A 23,212-nucleotide genomic window follows, 5' to 3' on the forward strand; every position below is an offset into this window, starting at 1 on the left:
CCAAAATATGGAAAACAAAGAGCTTTCAGTAGAAGTGACCTGTCTCACAGTTGCGCAGACCAACAAGGGCTCATACCTCTCAAGGTGTACATTTTAGTGTCCACGTTTACTGCCATTTTTTACTTATTTCTGTATAACGAACCTACCCCTACAGCTTTTTCTCGGTGGGGAGGGGGGGGGGGGAGGGGGAGAGGGGCACTGTACATGCTTTCCTGCGAGCCCTGATTTCTCGTGCCTTCTCTTCCTGGTCCTTACGCCATATGTACTTTGGTACCATTAGAACTGTTCTCCAGCGTGAAACAAGCGCCGGTTCTACATACGTTCTCACTATTGTTTCGAGAAAAGAGCGTTTCCATAACAGTCACCTATTGATCAAATCTACCAGCAGCAAACCCAGCAGCTTGCCTCTAAATTGATTCGATGTCTTGCTTTAATCTGATCGTGTGCGGACCCAAACACACACCCGGCGCTCAACAACAGTCCCACAAGCGTCGCCTACGCGTTCTTCTTTATAGATCGGATACCATTTCCAAGCATTCTCCCAATAAACCAAAGTCGACCATTCGCCTTGCATACAACCGAGCCAACGTGGCCGGCCGGAGTGGCCAAGCGGTTCTAGGCGCTTCAGTCTGGAACCGAGCGACCGCTACAGTCGCAGGTTCGAATCCTGCCTCGGGCATGGATGTGTGTGATGTCCTTAGGTTAGTTAGGTTTAATTAGTTCTAAATTCTAGTCGACTGATGACCTCAGAAGTTAAGTCGCATAGTGCTCAGAGCCATTTGAACCATTTGAGCCAACGTGCTCGTTCCATATCGTGTCGCTTTACAACGTCTCGTCTAAATATCTAATCGACGTGGCTGTGACAAGCAGCGCGGAACTAATACTCTATCCCAACGTTACAGAGCTGTTTTTCCTCCTGATCTTGCCATAGATGAAGACGAAGTTGTCATGAGGGGGGGGGGGGGGTCCATAAACAGATACAATTACCACATCGACGGAGTACAGTCATTGATCAGTTGCGAGAGTTACAAACCAGATTAACATTCTAGAAGCAGATTAAATGTAGCTCTCTGGACGAATTTACAGATAATGATGGTCATTCACCAGGCATATGTCACATGAAAAGACATCTGTACAACGGCCGGTTGTGTGCAGGGTCAGGAAGGGCGAGCACTCGCAGGAAGGCGGCACTTCCGTTGCCGTACAAAGGCGCAGGCAGTGCGGACAATAACGATTACGCGCGCGGCGGACGCGCAGGTTGTTCCCGTCCCGTCTCGCGGGGCTTCGCCGCCACTAGTACAGTAAGTATACCGCCCCACCTGCCGGAGCTTACCGGCCCCGCAGCGACTCAGCTGCCGGACGTCGGCCCGGCGGAAGCGGCCGCTGCCGGCACGCACCGGGTTTGCGATTACGGTCAACACGACACATCGCGTCCGCCTCCTTCCTCGTACTTATTCACCTTACGGCTTCAACAATATCAGCATCAGCCCGGCAAGCCTCCTTCTGAAGAGTTCTGTACCAACAGTTGGTGACTATTCTCCAGTTCGCGGCTCTGGAAGTGCCTGGCAGAGGGTTCATTGAATCACCTTCCGACTAATTCTCTATCGTTCCACTCTCGAACAGCAAGCAGAAAAAAACGAACATTACATCTTTCCGGTTGAGCTCCGATACCTATTATTTCATTACGATTATAATTTTCCCCATGCACGGTGGTGCCAACAAATTATTTTCGCATTCGGAAGAGAAAGTTGGTGGCTGACGATTGGTGACAAGATCTCGCTGCAACGAAAATTGCCTTCGCCTTAATGACTGTCACTTCAACTCTCATATCACATCCGTAACATTACCTGTCCTGTTTCACGATAACGCAAAACGAGCTGCCCTTCTTTTAACTTTTTTGGTGTCCTCAATCAGTTCTGTCTGGTAATGACCGCATGCCGCGCAGCAGTACTCCAGGAGATGACGGACAAGCATAGTACACGCAGTCTCTTTAGTAGACGTATTGCGTCTTCTATGTGTTCTGCCATAAATCGCAGTCACTGATTCGCCTGCCGCACAATATTACTTATGCGGTCGCTTCAATTTAAGTTGTTCGTAACTGTAATCCGCAAGTACTTAATTGAAGTGACAGCCTCCAGATTTGTGCCATTTGTCGTGTAACCGAAATTTAGCGGATTCCTTTTAGTATTCATTTGCATGACCTCACACTTCTAATTATTTAAGAGTCAAATGCCACTTTTCGCAGATACCTTGTCTAAATCATTTTGCAATTGATTTGGTTCTTCTGATGACTTAGCTTGACGGTAATTGACAGCATCATCTGCAAACAATCTAAGCCTGATTCTCAGAATGTCTCCTAAATAGGTTATTGACATTAGGAACAGCAGTGAGCCTATAACACTGCCTTGGTGAGCGCCAGATATAACTTCTGTTTTACTCGATGACTTTGCGTCAATTACTATGAACCTTTCTGACTGGAAATCACGAATTCAATTGCAACAGCTAAGACTCCACAGGCACTCAAATTCGGACAGAAGTCACTTACGGTAAATGGTGTCTGGGAAACCAGAAATATGGAATCAGTTTGAGAGATATCTTGAATAATGCTACGCGAAATTCTATAGAGTAAAGCTACGTCAAATTGTACAAATTCTGTCTGAGTTCTGTTCATACGTCTACGACTGCTCCAAATCTTCACCCATCTATACCTCTTCCTGCTCTAAGTACGTTAGTGCTCCATGTGAGGCCAATGATGCAATGTTTACACATAAACGAGCGGATTCATTGCTGCGCTGCTTGACTTTGCCCACATTTGCAGCGCAGTGCAGTGCATTTCCCGCCTGTTTTGGCCAAAATTATCGCTGTGGACATTGGCAAGTTCGCTATATTAGTCTTTTCACGTACGGCTGAATGGCTAAAGAAAATGTACACTGTTTCATTGAAATGTATTTCAGTACATATAAAAGTAACGAATGTTAATCACAAGCAATGAATATATTCATAATCGAAGTTACTACATGTATAGGAGGCTTTTATCCAGCCGTGGATATCAAATACCGTCCTTGGTGATGATTTCCCATATGCGAGGTTATTTTCCCTCTTGCGCTTTTATGTCGAGCGTTTCGTGGAATATTACGTGAGTCCACGTTAATTCGATAACCTTCTATGTCATTTTATGTTGTTGCCAGAATGGAGAGATTCCCCAATAGTACTAAAATTAAGGATCGTCACGCAATATACAGGGAGATCGTCTGTCTTGGCAATACTCAATCTTAATCTCGAACAGTACAACGAAAATGTACTGCTATTCGATATCCACCATTTTACGGCAGTGTATTCGGGACAGCAATACTACCCCTCTGACATTCCACTTCCCAAACTGAGTACAGTTCTCAGCATATCTATTTATACGCTAGCATGTTATACTGTGGAATAAAATGCGGTCGTGCCATAGATAAAACGGTCCTCAGAGCAACATTAAGTTATAGATAAAACTTATACATCTATTATCAAGAAAAACATTTCAAGCACTCCATCTGCGTGTCCTCTGTATCTGCCAATTAAGTGGTTCATCATTAAATGGACAGCAGGTGCCGATATGTCAGACAACGGAGATTCACACAAAAGTTCCTTTGAGAGCTTAACGTGTAATAAGAGGTTGCTATCAAGCCGGTGGGCTTTAGGGTATCAACGTATACATAAGAACGCTAGACAGTCGCCACTCTAAATGACTGATTCGTCGATTCTTCTTACAGGACGTCCAGCATTGTAAAAGCATAAAATTGCTTATGGCGGCGGTGTTGCAGGGGATGGTTTTGTGACCCTGTGATCTACACAGACGACTTACGCAAGCAGACGGAAGGGGAAATCTCCCTTTACGCCGACGGCACTGCACTAATTCAAACGCTGTCGCGGCCTAAGTTTCAATGTCAGGCACCTGGACAAAATCAACCTGCTGCTAGCAGCAGGAAAACGCAGTTTTATTTACAAAACAAATATTTATATGGTTTCTGCAGAGGATGGCCACACAAACAAACTTGTTAAAATCAACCATGTCTGGAAGGTGAAAGTGTTCCTAACAAAAGCCAAATATAACCACCCAAACAACCAACTCACAGTTGGTGGCATGACCTTGTCTTGATGTGACCCAGTGAACTTGGAGCTCGCAAAAACCAGTGTGGTATGGTTCAACAAAGGTTACGCCCTATTTTGTCAATTCTATCTGCTCTTTAAGAGTGACGAACTAACAGACGACGGAAAACTGATCATTTGGCGTGACATCATACGAGGGACGTTCCGAACGTGCGTTTCGTGGTTGTTTCTCACGCGAGAAATTTTTCGACATAGTTTCCACCGTCACGGAGACATCTGTTGTGGCGTTTGAAGAAACCACTCAGTTAAAACTCGGTGCCCTGCGATGCAAGGCACCATGATGCGCCTGTCCGCTAACACCACGCTCTCGAGTGGAAGGACGCCCAATTCGATCTTCATCCTCCACACTCTGCCTTCCTTTTCTGAACATACAACAACAGCGACTAACCATTTCACAAAAGATGATCTCGTTACCATACTCAGTCTGTAGGTGTTGGTGGATGACGGACACATTAGTCCCGCTTGCGCATTCATATCGGATAACAGCACGCAATTTCATTGGCGACCACGTTGTCATTACGCGTCCGTCTGTTATCGTGATGCATACTCGAATAATCCCGGGCACGCCGATCTGCTGCTAGTCTCTTCTTCTACTCGTTTCTCGTCCCTTCACGCCCTTTCCGTTGTTGAACCAGCAACGGGTGTGGATTCTTACGTTATTTCTAGGTGACACCTGGTGAATCATCTTTCCTTTAAAAAACAATGACGAAACTTACTTTCGGAAAGTCCCTCGTACTTCTGGCCAAACAATATGGCTCGGGATTCGGAAGACCCATTGACGCTTATTAGACAACAGAGTAATCATCTTCTTTCTTTTACCTAGCGTTTAACCCGTCTAGTGCGGGGTACGCCTGTTCAGGATTTTGCAAATTTTATTCTGTAATTTAATTTTTCGGCCAGATGCCTTTGGCTGACACCAAAGTCGTCAAGGTAACACAATGGAGGGGAATCGTGTGCCCAGTGCCGGTGCCCCCAGCCCGCATAGGGTAGAGGCAGTACAATTTGTAATTTTTTTTTTTTTTATTGAGACTTCGTAACTCTTTGCTTCAAGCTTGAACGCTGGGCAGATCGCAAAACGTCTCACGCCTTCAGCGTGAGATGCTGACCTGTTAACGTTCCCACAGTATGGAGTGGTCAACAAGGGACGGGATCAGTGAACTTCGCTTACCCTCCTTGGCTAAAGAGGTAGCGTGAGAGAAGCCACGTGTTGCGTCGGGTGCTGTCGCGCAGGGGATTGTGCGAGGACGTGTCGTTCTGTTGCTCGCCGGTCGGTATTAGGGGACCGGCCACCAGCTCAGCATTCTTCTGAGAAAGTGTGGAAAACCACCTAAAAACCACATTCAGGCTGGGCGGTGTACCACCCCGCGGTCGTTAATCCGCCGCGGAGATCTGGTCTGGTCTGGGTCACCTCCGTATTCCCATTCCAGCGCGTTTTAACCTAATACGAGCAAGACGTAACAGAGCACCCACGATGTACCGTAAGAGTTTATCGGGAGATGAATTAGTTTTCGCATAATCTCATAAATTCGTAAGGCCAATAAGTTCAAATATCTCTTCATAAAATACACTAGATGACCTCCACACGATGGCTTAGGATCTGACACACCTTTACAGACTACACAAACAATTACACTACGCAAACATACTGCATTAGTTTTTAATCATCTACAGTCTGCCCAAGTCTGGCGTGCATAACGCCCAATGGAGAATCCACTGTCTTGGAGACGACTACCATTTCGTCAATGTCGGAAGTCAGTCATCGAAGTGTCTTGAAGATGGCTGTAAATTTCACAGGCGAAATACGCGGAAGGTACTGCTGCCCTGGATGTAGGGGCGAAGACAGATTGAAAAATTATATTCGCAAGGGGGACTTCCAGGATAACAGGTACTAATCATTTGTCGACTAACTAGAAAATAACAAAGTAGTGAAGGCCTTGCCTCGGCGGCCGACGTGCTGAGAGCGGCCGAGCCTGCGACCCGTCAGCTAACCAGGTGCACTCGCGGGAGATTGCGTAAACACTGGCCGGGTCCGGGCAGACGTGATTTGGCGCTGCACCTGATGGAGACAAGGGAAATAAAAACGAGCCGCTCTCTTCCATTACGGGGAACAATCAGGGGCGAGAGTGCAGTCCTCTGCTGCGCGAGTTCATTCTGCGCGCCGCGTCGCGTACTCCAGTAATTGAGAGCGGGGAAGCCCCGCGCACAGCACCACCGCCGCCGCTCATTTCCGCCGCCGGCACCGCACTGTGAGCCCCGGCTGCCAGCGGTGGCCGGCAGGTGTGTTCGTGTCCGCGTGTGTGTGTGCTCAGTAGGGCTGCAGTGGCCTCTGGTGTCATTATCATTTTCTGCAACGTTACAAACTGAGGAAGACCTGCAGAGGTTCGAAGCTCGGTGAGGGAGTCGGCGGTTGGCGCTCAACACAAATAAATGAAAATAGGCGGAAACACCCATAACTGTTTCATTATCAGAGTGTCGAACAATCAGCGAATACTACCCTTACCCTTTTAAGAAATGGTGACGAGATAGCTGGCAATGGGACTGGGACGGCTGTAGTAAGAACCGGAGTGTTTATACCTTGCTCTTCAACATCGGGGAAGGTTAAGGAAAGAGTTTTGTCGATCCCGTCAGAGGCATCGTCCAGTTCCTGACTGGACATGGCCCTCACCCAATGCATTTGCAGGGCATGCATCTTAGTGAGAAGAAAGAACATACACATGAGGAAAGAGGTTCCCAGAGCACGTCGTAACACACACCACACTTCTCACACAGGCCAGACGACTGTAGCACACACAAGAGGACTTGTACGAAGCGATTACAGACGGAACACCGTGGAAAGAAACCGATAGTAAAGCAGACTCCTCAAAGGCCTTTGCACCGTCAGTTCATAAAACAACGACAAAGTAGAACTGACATGATACTCAGGGACACAACAATCAACATGCCATACATTTCAGAGGAAGCTGGCGAAACTGATCCCAGCAACAATACAAACGATAGTGGCAAATTCCTTGAACCAGTCACCTGGTTTGTATAAACCGCGACAGTTAATGTGCCTAGCGCCACGGAAAACCTGTGTAGTAGAAGTAGGCACACATCTCAGTGACAACAAGAACCAACTGTGGTGGTGGAAATCTATAGCTCATCTCTAATATTTCCTACTACCCTCAAACTTCCTTCAGTTTGTGGTGGCCACGGCAGATGCGACAGTTCATTCTATTGCTCACAATGCTAATCATGGATGACGCGAGCTATGTGTACAGGAAGCCCTGACGTCTTGGGACACAGCATCGTTACTAGGGAACAAACTTCGTACCATGATGGGATGAACCTGATCAGCCAAGCTGTTCACATGATCATCGGCACTAATGTGACATTTGCATGGAATACCACGATATGTCTGCCCGAATCATCACCGACCATCCTCCCTCCTCCCGTTCCTCCTGTTTCACTACTTGGGCAGAAGTCGCAACTGTGTGGTACAAGACTCATACGACTAAATGACCGTCTTACACTGCTCCACAGTCCACGTTTTACGGCTTCCGCACCACGTTTTCCTGTTACAGGTGTTTGAATCACTGGTGAGTGGTTTTGGGATTACTGTTCGCCTTGCATTTCACTGCTTATGGAGCTCCCTTCGAGTTGTTTTGGTGTGACAGCGTTCGCGAGTGCGACATTCAGTTCTGCTGTGACTTTTGTAGCTGTCATCTTCTTATTTTTCGTCACAATCTTCTTCAATGACCGTCTGTCACGATCACTCAACGCACATGATCTTATCTGATTTCCCCGTATGCAATGTAAATCTTCTATATGGTGCCATTTGAAACACCAAAAGCTTCGGGTACTTTGCTTATTGAAGCACCCAACATGAGTGCTATTAATCTGACCACTTTCGGTTTCACTTAGTTCTGAAATAATGCACTAGCAACTACACAGAACACTCTTCTGACCTCCTCTGCCTCTGAGATTTTCAACATATTGGAACAGGTGCCGTTCGTTCAAAATGGTTCAAATGGCTCTGAGCACTATGGGACTCAACTGCTGAGGTCATTAGTCCCCTAGAACTTAGAACTAGTTAAACCTAACTAACCTAAGGACATCACAAACATCCATGCCCGAGGCAGGATTCGAACCTGCGACCGTAGCGGTCTTGCAGTTCCAGACTGCAGCGCCTTTAACCGCACGGCCAGGTGCCGTTTCCTGATGAAACACAGACATGCCTAGCATTGGCATTTATGTTCAAGCATGCACTTCCATGATTTTATCCATCCCCTGGAAATTGGCAGTACCGTTATCCGTAAAACCTTGAGGTCCATCCCTTGGAAATCGTCAGTAGAGATTAAGGGGAACCACAGAAAACCGAAATCCGGATAGCCGGACGGATCTGAACTATCTTCCCGAATGCATGTCTAGCGTCTTATCACTCCTCAATGCTACCAGAATAGTAGTAGTAGTAATTATTATTAGTAGTAGTATTATTGCGTGGTCTTCCGCCCGAAGGCTGGTTTCCACGCAGTCAACCTCCGTGCCTTAGTCGTCTACTGCTTTCTTCACTTCCACGTGGTTTTCACATACTAAATGTCACCCGCCATCTGGTATCCTCACTTTCATTCTGGTCCCACATCGTAATCCTTTCAATGCATTCACCATTAAACAGTCACGCCGCAACATCCGATCAAGCAAACCAAAGGGAAAATCAAAGTCTGAGGTTCTTCATAACTGCCACTTAACATTTTGAATTAATATGTAGCTAACCAAGGATGTACACCAAAAATAAGTTTAACGAATTTTACTGTATTGTTCTTTGTCAAATAAGGACATTATAGTAGAAAGATAGCTCTTTCGGGATAGGGCTACTGCTACAGTTACTCAACAACAACAACAAAAAAGTTGAAATGTGTGTGAAATCTTATGGGACTTAACTGCTAAGGTCATCAGTCCCAAAGCTTACACACTACTTAACCTAAATCATCCTAGGGACAAACACACACACCCATGCCCGAGGGAGGACTCGAACCTCCGCCGGGACCAGCCGCACAGTCCATGACTGCAGCGCCGAAGACCGCTCGGCTAATCCCGTGCGGCCGCTACAGTTACTGTTTTGTGTCAGTAGTACAGTTAGTAGTAGACCGCCCGTCTCCCAGTCGCTCGGAGGGAGCCTCGCTTTCTGATAATTAATTGTAATGCTATATTATAAGCTTAGTAACTTCATACTGAATGGTTAGCAGCAGTAGTTATGGTTTACTTTAGTAGTATGGGTCTTTATATTCAATTAAGTGAGAGGTCTGTGTCTACAATTAGACGAAAGAAATCATCCAAAAATGAGAGCTTTGTAAAGATACAAGAAAGCATTTAAATAAAGGACACTGGGAACCATGATCAAAATAGTAGCGAGTGAAATACGAGCACGTATTTTCAGCTCCGATGGTTTGGCACTGCTGTCAACAGGTATACAGCTGAGATGATCCGCGAGACACACCACCAGGAAATGTCCACCACACTAACGTGGCGTGTGCCAGGAGCTCCGCGGTGCCATCACGTCCGTCCCTTTAAAGCCCGTGTGACGTGAGTAATGAACAGCACCACTGATACGTCACCGTCACACGCGCGGTCGATGCACAGTGTAATCTATTTCCGATACGTAAAAAAGTGGGTCGGACAGGGAAAAGAGTGTGCCAGCATATCAAACGCATGTAAAATGGCATCGAATTGACTTTCGTTGGTGCGGGCGGATACACAGTAAAAGGGAGAAGATAAAAATATCGACAGGGGAAAAAGCCATTTCTGAAAATTTTGGACTCCCAAGCGTGATTAATTAGGGTCAGAGGTCTTGCGAATAAATGGAAACGCAAAGCCGAAATTTGGACTTCCCTATCTAAATGAGATGCAGCAGTGCGACCATTACCATGCAGAAATTTTTATTCACGCTGGAAGCATGTTCAGTATATGAGTTAGATTATGCGGGCGCTGAGTTGAATATGAGTCGAGTACGGAAATCATCAAGTTTGCTTATTTAAGAAGATGAGGACGATAAGCTTGGTCAGTCGACTACCATTCCTTTCGAGAGCTACCATGTTGAAACTATTGTTGAGATTCTGAGTGTGGACTGAATGAGGTTGATGCCATGAATGCGTGATGTGTTTTACTCATTTACACTTGAAAGGAAAAGCTTTAATAATGGATAGTCTTCAGGAACACGTCACATTGGAATAACGGGTCAGAACACTGCTGATTTATATCGCATGTACAGCAGTGAAGATTGGATCAACCAGTAACCGAAGATAAGCTGCACCCCGCAATGCTATTCATTCATGTGTTTGCACTTTTGTTTACCTATGACACAAGAAAATCTCTACGTTAGTGTGGGTCCATTGATTCCGTTATGTGCCACAAATGTCTGGACAAAGACAGACCCAAGTACATACATACATAAAAAAAAGTTTTGCATCACCTCGGTTCTGAGAGTTCCTGAACCTGAACGGAAAACTGAAATAGAGATCGACATAAACATCATTTCCGCCCTTCTTATTGCTGATGAAAACCACACACAGCATGTTGTACCACCATACAGCGCGATCTTCAGAGGTGGTGGGTCCAAATTGCTGTACACACCGGTACCTCTAATACCCAGTAGCACGTCCTCTTGCATTGGTGCATGCCTGTATTCATCGTGGCTTACTATCATTGGTTCAAACTGTCCCGCTTCTCAACGGCGATTCAGTAAAAATCCCTCAGAGTGGATGGTGGGTCACGTCGCCCATAAACAGCCCTTTTCAATCTATCCCAGGCATGTTCGATAGGGTTCATGTCCGGAGAACATGCTGGCCACTCCAGTCGAGCGATGTCGTTATCCTGAATGAAGTCATTCACAAGATGTGCACGATGGGGGGGGGGGGGGGGGGGGGCGAATTGTCGTCCATGAAGACGAATGCCTCGTCAATATACTGCCGACATGGTTCCACTATGGCAGTCACGTATTGTACAGCCGTTACAGCGCCTTTCATGACCACCAGCGGCGTACGTCAGCCCCACATAATGCTACCCCAAAACAGAAGGGAATCTCCACTTTGCTGCACTCGCTGGATAGTGTGTCTAAGGCATTCAGCCTGACCGGGTTGCCTCCAAACACGTCGTTGACGATTTTCTGGTTGAAGGCACATGCCACACTCATCGGTGAAGAGAACGTGATGCCAATACTGAGCGGTCCAATCGGCATGTTGTTGGGCCCATCTGTACCGCGCTCTATAGTGTCGAGGTTGCAAAGATGGACCTCGCCATGGACGCTGGGAGTGCAGTTGCGCATCATGCAGCCTATTGCGCACAGTTTGAGTCGTGACACGACGTCCTCCGGCTGCACGAAAAGCATTATTCAACATGGTGGCGTTGTTGTCAGAGTTCCTCCGAGCCATAATTCGTAGGTAGCGGCCATCGACTGCAGTAGTAGCCCTTGTGCGGCCTGAGCGGGCATGTCATCGACAGTTCCTGTCTGTCTGTCTGTCTGTCTGTCTGTATCTCCTCCATGTCCGAACAATATCACTTTGGTTCACTCTGAGACGCCTGAACGCCTCCCTTGTTGAGAGCCCATCGTGGCACAAAGTAAAAATGCGGACGCGATCGAACCGCAGTATTGACGGTATTGACCGTCTAGGCATGGATGAACTACAGACAACACGATCCGTGTACCTCCTTCCTGGTGGAATGACTGGAACTGATCGGCTGTCAGACCCCCTAATAGGCGCTGCTCATGCATGGTTGTTTACATCTTTGGGCGGATTTAGTGACATCTCTGAATAGTCAAAGAGACTGTGTCTGTGATACAATATCCACAGTCAACGTCTGTCTTCAGGAGTTTTGGGAACCTGGGTGGTGCAAAGCTTTTTCTGATGTGTGTATAAGACACTGAAACAGGGAGCGAATCTACCAACCACCCGTCGGTAGTTAGGTATGTTCTAAACCAAAAGTGTAACGAGAATCCAGCATAATCAAGACTGTTTCCTCATTCAACGTCCCGTATAAATCACTGACATTACGGACGCAGCACCACTTCGGTTCGACAAGGATATTATAGAAACCAAGGTAGCATTAACCAGAACTTGTTAAAAAACTATGATAACTAGAAGAAGATTCAAGTCCCCGGATAATGCAATCCATTGTGTTACCCACTATGCGTCTTCCTCCCGGAAAAGAGTGAATTGTCGTTGAGTACTAGATTACAAAGTATAGTCGTATAGCTACTATTCTGTAGCACGGCAAACCTTTCTCATTTGGGTGAGGTTCAATAAATACTGCCTTCCAAAAATCGATTGAGGCATCGAACTTTTTTGCATAGAAAATAATATTGGACTGAATTTCATCACCCTGTACGCTTGCACAACGCAAATCTTTGAAGTTTCATTTACCTGAATACGCAGGGTGAAGCAGAACTTCACCAACAAACTGCCACAGGTTGTTCACGGATATCTTCCGAGTATTTTGGTACAAGGGACTGCCAATCTTTGGCAGCTCGTTACAGAGTATTCTGAGAATAAAACTGTCTAGATAGCTTACTAAAATGTATTTATTTATTACGACGTTTCGGCTATTGCGATCATCAGAGATGAAAAATCTTAGAACTTACGAAGGAAGCTTCTGTGTCAATATTAAAAGCTATACCTAGTGCTGACACAGAACCTTATTTTGTAAGATCTAAGCTTTACGATATCTAATGAAAGCAGCAGGCGAAACATGGTAATAAATAAATACATAGATCGTTTTATTCACAAAATATTCACAGTGCTAGCGGTGTGATACAGGAACTTCATTTCCTACATTAATAACTCGTTTCAGAGTAATAATGTAAAACGAACCGCCGGAGACCGTTGGTCCCTTATCCAAAATACTCCGAATGTATCCCTGAACAATCCCTGGAAGTTTGTCGGTCGTGTTCTGGTTCACCTTCTATAGAAACAGACAGTGTCAACATTAACATAGAAACGAGTACCGGTAAGCGATGTCCGATAAAGAGTGGGAAGAGAAACTGGATCGCTGCTCTGATTGTTGAGAATATTGACATAAAAATTTGTTAAGGCTTTCGTGGCCACTTGTTGACAAACTGCCTATTGGCTTCTGTCTCGGGTTCTTCGGCCGACGTTCATCTAATGATTTTTCTGACGTTTCGCCAGCACGAGTGGCTGGCATTGTCAAAGCTTCACCCTCCATTGCCGGTGGTGAACTGGAGGCGAGCTCGCGGCCGCAGACTATATGTACCTGGCGCGCCAACGTCCGAGGGCTTCTCCGCGGTCATTTCCGGTTCGGTTCTCCTATTGCTACCTGCGACGGTCGTTCGCTGCAGTACGGGAAGCCAGGATCCGTTTACCTTAAGGCTTTCCTCTTTCTTGTTGAAACTGTTTGCGTGTTTTTGGATTTCTACAGCTTCTCTGAACAAGAGCGTGTGATAGTGCTTCTCTACAGCCAGAACTTCCGTGTCGGCGAATTTTATTACGTGGTCGGTCTCATTCAGTGCGTGCTCTGCCACGGGCGATTTCTCCACCTGCCCCAACCTGCAATGTCGCTTATGCTCTTTGATCCTGGTGTTAATTGATCGTCCAGTCATTCCGACATAAACTTTTCCGCATGTGCATGGTATACGGTATATTCCCGACATTGCAAGTGGGTCTCTTTTCTCCTTCGCCGATCTAAGACACTCTTTGATCTTCCTTGTCGGTTTGAAAATCGTCTTTACGCCGTGTTTGCGCGATATACGGCCGATTCTGTCCGTCACTCTGGGAATGTATGGCAGAAAGGCCGTACCCGACATTTCTTTTTCTGGTTCCTTACTTCGCCGAGTGTTTGGCTCTGTTACACTTCTAATGTAATTTGTGGAGTACCCATTGCTCCTCAGAACAGTTTCCAGGTGTTGCATTTCTCGTTTGAGGTGTTGAGGCTCGCATATTCGTCCTGCTCTCGTTACGAGCGTACTAATCATGCCTCTTTTCTGGCTCGGGTGGTGGTTTGACAGTTTGTGCAGGTATTGGTCCGTGTGTGTCGGTTTTCGATACATGCTGTGTCCCAGGTTTTCGCCGTCCCTTGTGACCAGCACATCTAGAAATGGCAGTTTCTTGTCCTTTTCTACTTCCATGGTAAATGTTATGTTGGCATGGAGGCTGTTCAAGTGTCTCAGGAATTCACCGAGCTGTTCTTCACCATGGCTCCACACCACGAAAGTATCATCGACGTACCTGTACCACACCTTAGGTTTGCAAGTCGCCGAGTCCAGTGCCTGTGCTTCGAATTGTTCCATGAAGAAGTTGGCCACCACTGGACTGAGAGGACTACCCATGGCGACGCCTTCCAGCTGTTCGTAGAAATCGCCATTCCACGTGAAATAGCTCGCGGTGAGACATGCATGGAAGACCTTTTTGATGTCTTGCGGGAACATGGAACCGATGTGCTCCAGAGCGTCATTGAGTGCCACTTTCGTAAATAACGAAACAACATCAAAACTGACCAGGATGTCGTTTGGGGCAAGTTTCAGTTTCTTCAGCTTCTCAATGAAATGTCCTGAGTCCTTAATGTATGTGTCGGTCTTCTCCACGTGTGGCTGGAGCAGAGAGGCCAAGTGTTTCGCCAGTTTATACGTTGGTGAGCCAGGAGCGCTAACGATCGGTCTCAGTGGAGCGTTGTTCTTATGGATCTTGTGTAATCTATACAGCCGAAGTGGTAGGGCTTCTGTGTTGCGCAGGTTTCTCTGTATGTCCGCCGGCAGAGAAGACGCCTTGATTAATCGATTCGTATTCCGAGTGATACGCTGCGTCAGATCTGCGCTTAGTTTTCGGTACATCGTCGGATCTAATAGGTCTCGGATCTTTTGCTCATAATCTTCGGTCTAAGCGCAGATCCGACGCAGCGTATCACTCGGAATACGAATCGATGAAGTAAGGAACCAGAAAAAGAAATGTCGGGTACGGCCTTTCTGCCATACATTCCCAGAGTGACGGACAGAATCGGCCGTATATTGCGCAAACATGGCGTAAAGACGATTTTCAAACCGACAATGAAGATCAAAGAGTGTCTTAGATCGGCGAAGGAGAAAAGAGACCCACTTGCAATGTCGGGAATATACCGTATACCATGCACATGCGGAAAAGTTTATGTCGGAATGACTGGACGATCAATTAACACCAGGATCAAAGAGCATAAGCGACATTGCAGGTTGGGGCAGGTGGAGAAATCGGCCGTGGCAGAGCACGCACTGAATGAGACCGACCACGTAATAAAATTGGCCGACACGGAAGTTGTGGCTGTAGAGAAGCACTATCACACGCGCTTGTTCAGAGAAGCTGTAGAAATACAAAAAACATGCGAACAGTTTCAACAAGAAAGAGGAAAGCCTTAAGGTAAACGGATCCTGGCTTCCCGTACTGCAGCGAACGACCGTCGCAGGTAGCAATAGGAGAACCGAACCGGAAATGACCGCGGAGAAGCCCTCGGACGTTGGCGCGCCAAGTACATATAGTCTGCGGCCGCGAGCTCGCCTCCAGTTCACCACCGGCAATGGAGGGTGAAGCTTTGACAATGCCAGCCACTCGTGCTGGCGAAACGTCAGAAAAATCATTAGATGAACGTCGGCCGAAGAACCCGAGACAGAAGCCAATAGGCAGTTTGTCAATATTAACATATGTGGAACAATGAACAAGTGGTGAAGACCGATCAGCCAATGATGAGTAATCTTCCGATTACTCAGCAATAAAATGAGAATTTTAATCACCAGGAAAGGGAAAATTCAGTCATACGTTCACACTATGTGCTTGTAAAGACTGATTATGTAAGAAATTATTCTGTACCTACTTTACACTTACTGCAATTGTTTGGCGAATAAAATAGTCTTGGCTCAAAGTACTTTATGTAATTTTTGTCATCTCAGCGTAGCCTCTCTGCCCCGTAAGGGACACTTTTTCATCTATTCCATTCAAGCTACCGCCAGGGACGTGCTAGGTGGTACGCCGATCACTGTTATCATTCTCTCACCCGTTACTCCATCAAATGGAGGGTCGACAGTCGGCCTGATCTCGAATTTCTCTGATTTACCTACGATGATCATTCCGTGAGGTGTGCATGGGAGGAAGCTATTTAATTCCTGGCTCTCCCTAGAATTTCAACAGTATACCTCCTAACGCACAACGCTTCTCTTGTAGCGTCTGCCGATGGAGATTGACGAAAAATCTACACTATGCTCCTTCCGGAATTCCGTTGCTTCTATTAACCTTGCTTGATAGCATTCACATACCAACTAGAAATGCTCAAGAATCGACCGAAAAAATGTATTGTATGCTACTCCATTTGTGGACGAATTACATATTTCCATGTATTCAGATCGCTTCTGACGCATACACGTAGATATTTCACGACTGTTACTAATAGCTGACCGTGTAATAGTGCGGTGGTAAACCTTCCCATTATTTTGGCACAATACGCTACATGTATTCTTGCTGTGGTTCAGTTGCCATCGATCGTTTTAGCCATAGTTCGCAACACTCTCGTGTCGTTGTGCTTTTTCTACAGAAAACTACATGACTCGCGAACAGTCTCGCAAGCTGGTTCGATGGGCCCCAGGTAATTAGAGCTGTTTTTAAATCTGCTGTTATTATTAACACCCTCTATTGCCGAGGAACAAAATGAAGGAGAGGTATGAGATATATGAGTGTGAGACGCACAGAAATGAAAAAAGGAAAAAAGAAGAAGTGGTGTACGGCTTTATCGAGTGGGAGATCTCTCAGGGTCGTTGAGCCGCATTGACGGAAAGGGTTTCTTCCTACATGCACAATAGCACTTTTTCAAGCTATGTATGTGAGTCTACCCTGAAGTCTACTTTGCATGCACAGAGGCATTCAATCATGTGAATGCAACGGGAAGAAACCCTAATAACTGGTACAATGGGACGTAACCTCTGATGTTCACTTCACAGTAGTTTTCAGAATATAGATGTAGACGTATCTGATCAAAAGTTTGCGAACACTCGTGTGTGAAGGGGGATTTTCCACTAAATGTCTTGAGAGGCGGATCTGCTAGCATAAAAGAGGGCGGGGAGTACTGTGTTGTTGGTATAGAAGTAGCAACAGAAAAATGCTTCGATCAGGAGAGCTCGCTGACTTCGAATATGGACTAGTAATTTCCAGTTGCCGGACTAAAAAATCCATCAGGGACATTTCAGCCTGTCGAAAGCTTACCAACTCGAATGTTGGTGAGATGGAAACGCGAAGGAACAAGCGCAGCTAAACCTAGAACAGGCTGACCGCATGCAGTGACGGATAGGGACGATCGAGCATAACAGAGGGTAGTTGTGAAAATAGTATGAACTTAGTGGATGGAAAGATTCACGACCTCCAAACTGTTACCAGCAGTCCAGCTATCACAGTGACTGTGTTGAGAGTTTGAAAGGATGGAGTAAAAAGGTCGAGCAGCTTCTCATGAGCCACATATTTCTGTAGACCACGCTAAGTGTCGCTGGAGCTGGTGTATAGAGCTACGGCTCTGGACAGTGAATGGCTGGAAACGAGTGATTTGATGCATTACGATACACCCTGTGACAAACAGACGGAAGGCTTTTGGTTTGGTAAATGCCTGAAGAACGTTACATGCCATCACGTGTAAAGCCAACAGTGAAGTATGGAGCAGGTAGTTAGGGTGTGATCCGCATGCTGTGTTCACGAAAATGCTAAATTCCGAAGGACATGAATACATCATAGAGTTTGTTTACTGCGTACAGTAGAGAAACATATCAAACACTTTGACTCATTTCATCAAGATAACGATGCACCCCGTTATACAGCAGACGCTGTGAAGCATTGGTTTGTGGACAGTGACACTCCTAAAATGGACTGGCTTGACCACGGTTCTGATCTGAACCCTACGAAACACTTTTCAGATGATCGAGTACGTTCATTTCATTACAGCCCCTAATGTTCAACATCACAACCTTCTGCGGTTTCAGCTCATGGGGAAGAATATGCTGCCATTTCTAGTTACACATTCAGATACGCCATTGAAAGTGCCCTCAGCAGAGTGGGGCTGTCATAAAGGCGGCGTGCACACAGCCTATGTTAATGTCTAATAGTAGATGCCGGGTACTTTTAACTAGGCAGTCTATCCGTTCAGCGCATAGAAATAAAAGAGATGGAGAAGATTTAAGGCGGTGCGGCTTTTGTGTCCAATAGTACCTGCGGATCCGCCGATGTTAACTTTCCCATCCGACGCACGGATCATCAGCAGAGTAGGATGCCCTCATTACATGAGAAACTGTGGAAATTATTAAAATTTTCAGGTGGTTAAAATCCCTTAAGCTTTCGACCTCGCCAGATATCGTAATGTTTTCTTCCGGAGTCCTCCGCGCCCGCTTCAACTTCGAGATGGCCAGGTCCAGGCTGCGCCGAGCTGCAAGCCGCCGTCCTTACTGACAGTGTTTTCTGTGGGACGGACGCCGGACAAAAGCATTACCACATTTGACGAGGAAGAGAGCACCAGTGACGTAACAGCTAGCTGCGCGACTATATAACGGCGAGGCTATGGCGACGCGGCAGTCATTTACCACTTGAGAATGGCTGAGGAGAGCTCGGTCGAAAGCTCGTGGGACTTAATCGCCGTGTCATCCTCAGCCCACAGGCGTCACTGGATGTGGATATGGAGGGGCACGTGGTCAGCACACCGCTCTCCCAGCCGTATGTCAGTTTCCGACACCGGAGCCGCTACTTCTCAATCAAGTAGCTCCTCAGTTTGCCTCACAAGGGCTGAGTGCACCCCGCTTGCCATCACCGCTCGGTAGACCGGATGGTCACCCATCCAAGTGCTAGCCCAGCCCGACAGCGCTTTACTTCGGTGTACCACTGCGGCAAGGCCGTTGGCCAGTAACCTAAGAAGATTTAATTAATTTTTAAATCCGGACTTCGAGGCAAACTCTGATGATCAGAAACTTTACGCCATCATCTCTGTTTGGCCAAACAATGATTGTGAATATTTATTCTAGGATTCGAACAGTCCGCCTTTGAGTTGAGGTTCACTGCACGGGCGTGCGTTAGCGGCCGCGGGAACGGACTCTGGCAGAAATAGCAATAACAATAAAAACTAGTAAATACAAAAAATATGGGTAAAATGTGGGAAACTGATACAAGACTAGCGCAAGAATAGACCCCGTCCGTCCATAGGCTCTGCCCCATCGGGATAGACCGACGGCCGGGTCTTCTCCAGCCAATGGTGTCATTGGATGGGGTATGGAAGGGCTTGGAGTCAGCACACCGCACCACGGTCGTTGTCGGTTTTCTTGAGTAGGAGCCGCTACTACTCGCTGACGTAGATTGTGTTTTGGCCTCACGAGGCTGAATGCGGACCGTTTCTGTCCTCCCACCACGAAAAAAATTCCTGGCAGTACCGAGAATGGAACCCGGGTTCTCCACAAGCAGTCAGCTGCGAGGCCACACATCTGCGGAGGCGGTAAAAAACATCAAAAACTGTTCTGCGTTACTCTCTGACGTACGTGTCGCTTATGGCGTCACTCATAGCCGCTCGTGCTTGATCTGGTGACGATACAGCGATCTGTGCGCGCTTAATAGGATCCTCGCACACGTAATTTCGCGTTAACGGGATTACTTCCTGCCAACGCGCTGAGGGCAAGTACAGGTGCCGAAGGTAATCAAGTTGGTGCGGATCACTTTACACAGCTGCGCTCGGCGCTCTGTCGCTGGCGCTGCAGAGCAACGGACAGAGCACGGAGGGCGCAAGCGAGAAGAAAGGTTAGATAGAGGTGGTAGAGGGCGGTGCAGTATTCACGAACGGTTTGCACACAAAGGTTTCGCGCGTAATGTTGCGTGCAAATACGCGCCGAACGGCACGGACTGAAGTTGTCGGCTAGGGCGGGCGGGCACGGGTAGCGGCCGCTGGCGCAATTTGCGGGTGCGGCCGGCGGCGAGCCGGCCTCAAAAGGCTATTAGGGCGGCGCTTTGGCGCCCAGCCGTCCGCCAAAGTGCCATAATTTAGTCGCTGCAATACGATTGAGCGGCGCCGCGCCGCGCCAGCGCCGCGCCGCGTACGAAGGACGGACGAGTGATAGGGCGCGGGATAATTAAGTGCAATAGAAGCACCTGCTCGTTGATGACAATCGATTGCGCGCCTGGCGCTATCAGATGACCCGCGGCGCGGCAGCAGCACAGGTCGCGCGCCGGGCCCCTAATGGCCGCAGCGTCCGCGCCACGAGCGGTGCGCCCTCAGACGCGGCAAAGCGACGCTGTGGCTGCCAGCTTTCCTCGCGCAACACCTGCCGTTTATAGTTGATTTACAACTCTTGGCAGCTGCCAGACTACTGCATGCGGGCTTGCACCAGCTACGTCGGCGAATAATGCAGTATGCAGCGTCCACCGACTGGCTTCATTAACGTAGCTCTAAACTTGTAGTCAGTCAGCTTTCCAAGGAACCACCGACTCGCACACAAACGTACGGTATTCAGTGCTTAGCTGGTACACGACTTTCTTTCTGATGCTTAACGCTTGTTGTCTCCCTCCTGCCTGTACTCACCACATCGCACCATCTTCGTTGCGAGAATTTGCGGTACAGGGGGAAGTTACGTTTGATAAAGAACAGTCCGACTTTCATCAGCGTATTTTCGCAACACAAGCCTATCTTTCAACGTTTCGGTAGGTGCCAGTTTCTTTGCCATGATAATCATAAACGATAAATAAATAGGTGGTTTGGGGTATGGGACTGAGAAATCACCACACTGACTAATGAAAGTCGCGTGCCGTACGAGTATAGGTAAAGTTCAAAAACTGACGTCTCAGCGTAGTTAAACGTTCATTCTGACACATTTAGCTACGCTTCCCGTCTAAGGACAGCCAGCGGTGCCGAATTATCCTCCGTTCTTCAGTGAGTGAAAGAGAATTGGGGCCTACGCAGGGCAGTTACTGAGCCATTATGCTGGCATTGTTCAATAATTCAGTATGATGGGCTTTCAGTAAGTAATGCAACCCCTTTTTCTCGGCCAATTTTGTTGTGGGACATAATGGAACATTCCCGCTTTAGCACCTGTAGTTTCATGAAGTTCCGATACGTGGCGGTGCTGTACGTAGCTTTCCAAATGGTGTCTGTGATGGAGGTGCGTTCCATGCAGAGAGCTGTCACTGAGTTTCTTTTAGCAGAAAACCAGAGCATCATAGATATTCATAGGAGTTTGTAAAGTGTTTACGTACACCTGGCAGTGAACAAAAGCATGGTGAGTTGTTGGGCGAGATGTCTTGTCACCATTGCAACAAGGTCGCGCAAATCTGCCCTGTTTCCGAAATACCGACCGCCCGCCCGGAATTGTAAGCTATGGAATGTTGGAAGGTGCAGACACGCTCATTCGAGGTGATCGGCGGATCACAGCTGGACGTCTCCTTAGTAGTGCTGACCCACTCGTCCGTCAGTTGGGGTACCCAAAGGTCTGTCCTCACAGTCTAACTGAAGACCATAAAGAGCAACGAAGGAGTATCTGTGCGAAAATGCTTACACGTTACGCGTCTGATCGTCAAAATTTTTTGTCAAACATCGTCATAGGCGATGAAACATGGATTCACGACTTCGAGCCGGAAGTGACGCCACATCACATCTCCTCCGAGAAAAAACTCAAAAGCCGCACCCTCAGCCGACCTTCTGTAACTGTGGAGCTGTTATTCGTCACAAAATTTCGCTGGACTGTTCTTCCTCATCCACTCCAGGGACCTCATCTCACGCCTTCCGATATTCATCTGTTTGGATGCACTCCACGGGAAGCACCACGTGAATGGTAAGTACGTTACTGATACAGCAAGACGATGGTTCCGACGTCGACCAGCAGAGTGGTAGCATGAGGGCATACATTCCCTCCTCCTAGTAAGGTGGCCTAAGACTGTCACATTGAACGGTGGTTATGTTAGAGAACAGAGTTTCGTAGCCAAAATAGTTGGGAATAATTCGCTATATTGGGATACTGAATAAAAACAACATGCTTTCAGAAAAAATGTGCTGCATTACTTACTGAACGCCCCTCGTATTTCCTGATCCTACGCAGTAATACAACGAATGTGTGTTATTTGTTTGTAATGGAAATGACACAGCTTTCATCTCTGGCGATTATTATTAATGTGAAAACCAACAACTTGTACAGTGGTCCACGTTGGACTGTAGGTCCCTTTGTAACTGGCTGGGTGAGTCAATTCCAAGGTCGAAGGAAGCCAAAGGCATGCCACATCCTTGAATCACGCTTAGTAACGCATTATGGTATACGAAACAACCTTCATATTAATGGCAGATTCAGTTGACTGCACCACGCTCTTGGTTAGAAGGATACTCTTTCGACTTTCTCTCTGCCCGATCTTTATTCCTCCTTGAAGATCTTTAAATAACTCAGCATTCACCCAAAAAGGCCACACAACGTTGACCTGCCGCTGTGCAACATCACTCGGACGTGCAATAGGGGGGTATGTGATCGCCGTTGTTTGCTTGCCAGATCATTGATCCGTTACCTGTGGTTTGAGTAGCTCCTTATTTGGAGACACCACGGCGGGTGAGTCCTGCTCCGGTTCCCCCACAGCAGAAAATCCGTAACAGTACCGGGAAATGAAGGCGAGCGCTCACGTTGGCAGTCAGAAACGCTCAGCTTCGGAGTTGGGGAAATTAAACTGAAACAATAGCAATGTATATAAACGTAGGCTTCCGCGGCCATTGTCACGTTCAATAAATTTTTTCTGGGTTTGTGACCGCATTGTCAATATATAAAACTACCGACGTTTCGGCCACTGTTGCAAGTAACCTTCTTCAGGGTGATTTTGTTTGCACCCTGAAGAAGGTCATTTGCAACAGGGACCGAAACGTAGGTAATTTTATATACTGGCAATGCGGTCAGAAACCCAAACATATTTTAGTGAACAGCAACATACTCTGTGTGTCAGACTGTAACATTTTCCTCCTCGTAGTGGCCTTCAAAAGACAAACACCGTAAAATCAAATATTCACACAGATGTCCTAGCGAAAATTATCGACGTAAGAAAAAAAAATTCGTTTTCATTTCGCCAGCCATGTTGCT

The sequence above is a fragment of the Schistocerca americana genome, chromosome 2, assembly GCF_021461395.2.
Source record: "Schistocerca americana isolate TAMUIC-IGC-003095 chromosome 2, iqSchAmer2.1, whole genome shotgun sequence".
Taxonomy (NCBI): Eukaryota; Metazoa; Arthropoda; class Insecta; order Orthoptera; family Acrididae; genus Schistocerca; species Schistocerca americana.